The following is a 5,558-nucleotide window of genomic DNA, read 5'->3' on the forward strand; positions in this document are numbered from 1 at the left end:
GGTTGCAAATAATGACATTGAGGTATATACAGCACAGTGCCTTAGTATAAAGGGCTCATTCTGCCAAGTGAATTGGGGCCAAATACTTAACTTAATAAGGAAGTATTCAAATCTAATGGGACCAGAAGTAAATCAGGTTCTATTCCTTACTTCATTCCAGTCCGTATCTCCTTTCCCTATACACACAACATGCACAATACAAATACTATGGTATTCTGCAAAGATAACCCTCATTATGTATAAAAAGAGGCACATTAGGGAAATCCACAGAAGTGGATAAAAAAGGGGGCACTTGCTTTTGTCAGGTTGGCTTACAGCTCCTTAGAGCAATGATCACATTTGGGTTCCGTATCCACAGGCTACATACTACTGGTCCCCTCACTGGCTGCTCCATGCACTGACGTAACCTACATAAAATCAGCTAGTAAAACACCTCATGTAATGGTGGAGAACAGGGGCTGGTTGAAGTTCTGATGTCTCTGTCATGAGATGTTATTAGGCCTAACAATACAGAAATGGCTGCTTTAAAGAAAAATAGAAAGTTTGGCTGGTTTTGCCCTATTAAGTGCCTTATCTAGGATTATAAAACATGGAATCAAATCCTGCAAACTTGCATTCTCTTTGCAAGTGTTAAAAGAAGGTGGGAGCTCTGTCTTACAAGTGTTCTCATCACACTATCTCTATGCTGCCTTCATAGGACCCTGACACCTCAATACTCATCTACTTGACCTCAGTTTAGCTGCATAAGTTTTAGCTGCTTTTACAGTTCAGTCTTAATTAGGGAGACAAAAGCAGTTTCCTTAGATACTTAAGCTAGCTTTGGTGGTGAATAAGATGTTAAAAGAGTAGGTGATGGACTCTAAAACAGCTTCTCTGATCTCCCTCACTCTACAGGCACTCCTTTCAAGTTCTTAGCTGGCCTGCCCCACTATTAACCTCCCTCCACACTGAGAATTAGCTATTTACTCTCAGCCTTTGTTCCCTCTCTCAAAGGGCTCCTCCTCTCATTCTTTACCCAAGAATCCTCAGTGGTCTTTCATGAATGGGGATAACAAAATCCTTTTGAAAGTCAAAATAAATTATTGCCACTTGTTGGAATACAGAGAGCTCCTATTTTGACCACTTACAGCACATTTTGAAAGTCTTCCAGCACGTTTTGAAAGTCTTCATGCAGATGCAATGCTGCTTACTGAAGTCTTATGACTTACGAGTGGTATTAGAAGCATCTCCAAGTGGACTCTACATGCCCAAATCTATCTCTAGTAAAGAGCAAGCTCTTTGCCCTTGTGGTATCCCAGCACAGCAACAATATGTAGCTAGATCTCCCTCCAATCTTTACCTTAATACATCCCAGCAAGTTATGTTTTAATTGAGAATTAGGTCCTGTTCCTCCTGTCCTGGGATCTCTGTCAAAGAGGTACAACAAGGAAAAATTATCATTCAAAACCCACTTAATATTATACTTCCTTAAAGCTACATGGAAATGTAGGAACCAGAAAAAGTTTACTGAAACCTCTAAAAATTGAAACCAGTAAATTGTGCACAAATCCAACAAAGTAACAAATTGCAATACAATCTTGGTTAAAATTGGCAACCTCCACATTTGTCACAACAGAAACTGCAAACTGCCTGAAGTGCCCCTACCTTCCACACTCATAGGGTGTACCTGCGAGGAATAAAACAAACTAGAAGCATGAGGCTTGGGTGTTCAGTAAACCAGGACTGAACTTCAATGGGTACAAAACAAATCTAACAGTTAACTAATTCAGTGCCTAAGGACAAAACCTCATTCCCAGCTCCTGCACATCATAAAATGTCACAACATTTGGCTGCCTCCTATCAAGCAAGAGCAAAATACCATGACTTCTCTCAGGGCAGTATTAAAGGACAGTGTCAGTGCTTCGTTAGAAAACTGGCAAATGTCTTTTCTTGTTTTGCCCAAAGTCACCCTGCCAAAGTAGCATGGTGGTAAGAGGTTGAATGGAAAAAACGGGCACAGGTGAAGGAAGAAACATATTCCATCTGCCTGGCAGTGTCTGATAAAAACTGATCTCTTTCTATTTCCTTTAGTCATTGTGATTTTCTAACAGAAAGATATAATACATTTAATACAGCAAAGCTCTTTGCCATCTTTATGCTCCATTAGAAAACGTTTCACTGATCTTTAAAATGCAGCCACGGGACAATGTGATAATACCTGATGAAACCCTTACTTTAGCAAAAAACCAAACTGAAGTGAAACCACAGAATCCATTTTAAAGACTCAATATTTGGCCTGTGTCTCAGTAATACATCACATCTGAAAGTGGAAACTCCATCAAACCTTACAATACTTAGCACTACCCTCGGAGACTTCGGTTCAGTTTGGACTAGGTAGGAAATTATGGATTTGAGTTACCAGGACTTCTCCCTACCAAACATAAATCTCCTCCAGAGGTCTTCCACCCAGGCACTGACCAAGCACAGTCTGTCAGATGTGATGAGACAGGAAGCCACAGAAGTAGAACTGCTCAATCGGATCTGAGGGTAATCGGACTTCCTACAGCATAACACAGTGTTATGGTAAAGCAGTGCTGTGGAACATAGCATTCAGGCTCAGTAATCAAATAAAACTGTCATTCAAGACTTACTATACTCCTGCGTGTAGTTATCCATTAGCTGTAACAAAGCCTGAACTTATTAAATTACTTCACATTTTCAGTATTATGTTGTTGTTTATTATACAGCAATATGAAGGAATGCAGAAAGAGTAATTTTCTACTAATACTGAACAAGGAACATTATTAAGGACAGAACATTACCCTTGAAGCTTTTCTCTCAGCTTTGTGCCACTGCAGAACATCTAGTTACATGCTTCTCCCTGACTTCTCCTGCTGCAGATTTAAAGAACCCAGGCAAATCACTCCCATCACTCCACTAACACTGTGGGAGAGGCACAGAGAAGGAAATAATGTTAATTTTTGTAACAAACCAGAAAAGTACATTGGTGTCATATTCCTTCCATCTGCAGAGAACAAAAGGTCAGTTGGTTCCCACCACACATCTATAAGATGAGACAGGCAGAAATGTCCTATGATAAAAGGGCGTTTGCAAAAAAAGAAAGAGATGAAAATTGATACACATATAATAGCAGTAGCTAGGTAATGGACAGGAGGGAAAACATGTTTCCGACAAGGCCCCAGAATTCCCTTTTCAGCATTCAGAGACTATGCACAAGCATAGGGTGAGAAGGCACAATAGCCTGGGGCCCTTACTCCTCCCTTTCCAATCTCATATGAGCAGAAGCCCCAGGGGCAGGAGTTTAGTTGAGAGCATTTGCCTACAGGTTACTCTTCTAGTTAGTCTAGATAGTCTGTCGCTATCGCTAGTTAGCTCTTGCAAGAGTCAAGTGCAGAGCCACACAGCGCATGGACAGTAGTGCACAGACATTGCAGAAGCAGCTTTGCAGGGGATCTTACCTCCTTTACCTCCTACAGTCACACCAAGAGAGCAACAAGTCACGACACATAAATTCTCTGGTCCCCTCAGCTCAACACACTGAGGCAAATGGGAACAAAGCAGAAGAGGGGCAGACCAGCCCAACCAGATCCACTTACCAAGTGGGAGTCAGCAAGGTGATCTCAAGCCCTGCCAAACTCAATCCTCCTCTGGGAACTCTGTCCACAGCTTCACCACCAGGAAACAGTTCTGCATGCAGCTGCCAGAGATTTCCATTTAACCCCATCATTTGGCAATGCCCACATGCGAGGCTGTGGAAATAATCTTTTCACTCAGTGTTTCCATGTGTTACTGGCTTATTATTCAGAAGCTTGCTGGTCAGACAGAATTAGAAGTTACATCATTTGCCAACAGTATTTGGAGCGCTAAGCATCTGTGAAGAACAGATACAAGGTATAATCAAAATGCTAGAGAAATAAGGATTACTTTTCAACCTTAACTAAGCTTTTTCTGACTTCTGGCTACTTCATTTTACTGAACAATGAGGGAGTTCTGCAATGAAAACCTTCTACCAACCCCAAGGCCCTAATGAGGACTTCTTCAGCCTTATTCCAAGATCACGGATCAGGAGAAGGAAGGGGTACCCAGGTGAATGTTGTCTCAGGACAAACATAGACTTACGATGCTTTTCTCCATGGCCAGGGCAGACAGTAGACAGGAGGAAGCCACAAAGACAGCATACCAAAGGCAAAAATCCAATCAGCCTCTGATGTGGCTAACCTAAAAGAAATAAAGACTTGGATAACATTCTAGCCTGAGGTTGTGGCTTTTGTAGGCAGAACAGGAGGCTTTCTATGGTCAAAAGATCCACAGCCAGATTTAACACACACTATAAACACAGCCTAACACATGGGCAAGGTGTCTCACCAACTTTGGTACTGAGTGCTGCCACCAAAGTACGAGTGAGCTGAGTTCCCACAATAGGGCTTTTCTGAGACTGACCGTACCTCAGCCTGCCATCAGTCCCCAAAGCGAACTCAACAGCGAGGAAAGCCCATCCTTCTAAGCGACCTAAACAGAATAAAGCTATTTCTGGCTTTCATGCAAGAAAAGAAAAAGACCTTATGTTGTTTCAAAAGTTAAAACGAGGACAGGAGACAGGCGCAGAGATATCTACAGCTTCTGAATTAGTGTCACAAAGAACACAAGAAGGTGAAAACTGATAGGAACAGAGTCTCTGACAAATGGAAGCAAAATGAAATTGCTATGGATTGCTCAATGTAATGTGCAAGAAAAGAGATGGAGCATTCCAAAGCAACAGATAGAAAAAAGTGGAGAGACTTGTTGTATGTGCTATCAATACGCTGCAAACCCTAATAAAATATGGGCAACGTCTACTCTACTATCTTCTGGACTTTTCTGATTACACCATATGCTGGAAATGCACATCTGCTCTTTGCACAAAATGGATAGTGCATACTTTAAAAGCAAATTTGAGGAATCCATAGGGTAGAAGCTGATTAACATTGAGCTCAGCACATGAATTTGTTAGTCCAGTGCTGCATGTCTGACTCACACTGTCATACTGGTGCAACATTCTTTAGCTCCATTGCTGTGAGCCTGGAAATTGAACATCCATTTAGTGCTAACAGTAACAACATTTCCAGCAAGAAGCTCCTGGGACAAATGAACACTTTGCACTGAAATATTGGGCTTTTAGAAAAAGCACTTCTGCCCTTTTAGCAGGTTATTTGTATCTCAGTCTTATTTGTATTTAAGAAAGAAAGAAACCTGGATTGTGCAACAATCAAACAAAACCATGCTACTACCATTCTGCAGTGAAAGGTAAATGCGTGAATCCGTAATGGACTGCTGATCAATTTTTGACAAACTGATACTCTCATGACAGATTAACAGGTCATACATTTCACAATTTATAGTGCTGAAAGACACATGCAAATGCATACATAGCAATAAACACTTAGGGTAGAGTTTCCTGCCTAGGAAGCTCTTGTACAAAAGCCTTTGTAAATATTTTCTTGTCACTAGTATGTCTACCTCCTTAATGCAGGGTTGATCTAAAAGGGGATGTTTCAGCAGATCACCATTATGCTCAAGTT

General features: G+C 41.3%; 1 long non-coding RNA gene across 1 annotated transcript; it reads right to left on the reverse strand.

Moving 5' to 3' along the window:
• Positions 1-2,729: 2,729 nt before the first annotated feature.
• LOC130145290 (uncharacterized) lies at positions 2,730-4,384 on the reverse strand. The gene is made up of 3 exons (XR_008820470.1): positions 4,120-4,384; positions 3,597-3,871; positions 2,730-2,922 (listed from the first exon to the last, which is right to left on the reverse strand). It is a non-coding gene; the product is annotated as an uncharacterized LOC130145290 (long non-coding RNA).
• Positions 4,385-5,558: the final 1,174 nt, after the last annotated feature.

The sequence above is a fragment of the Falco biarmicus genome, chromosome 2 (genome assembly GCF_023638135.1).
Source record: "Falco biarmicus isolate bFalBia1 chromosome 2, bFalBia1.pri, whole genome shotgun sequence".
NCBI lineage: Eukaryota > Metazoa > Chordata > Aves > Falconiformes > Falconidae > Falco > Falco biarmicus.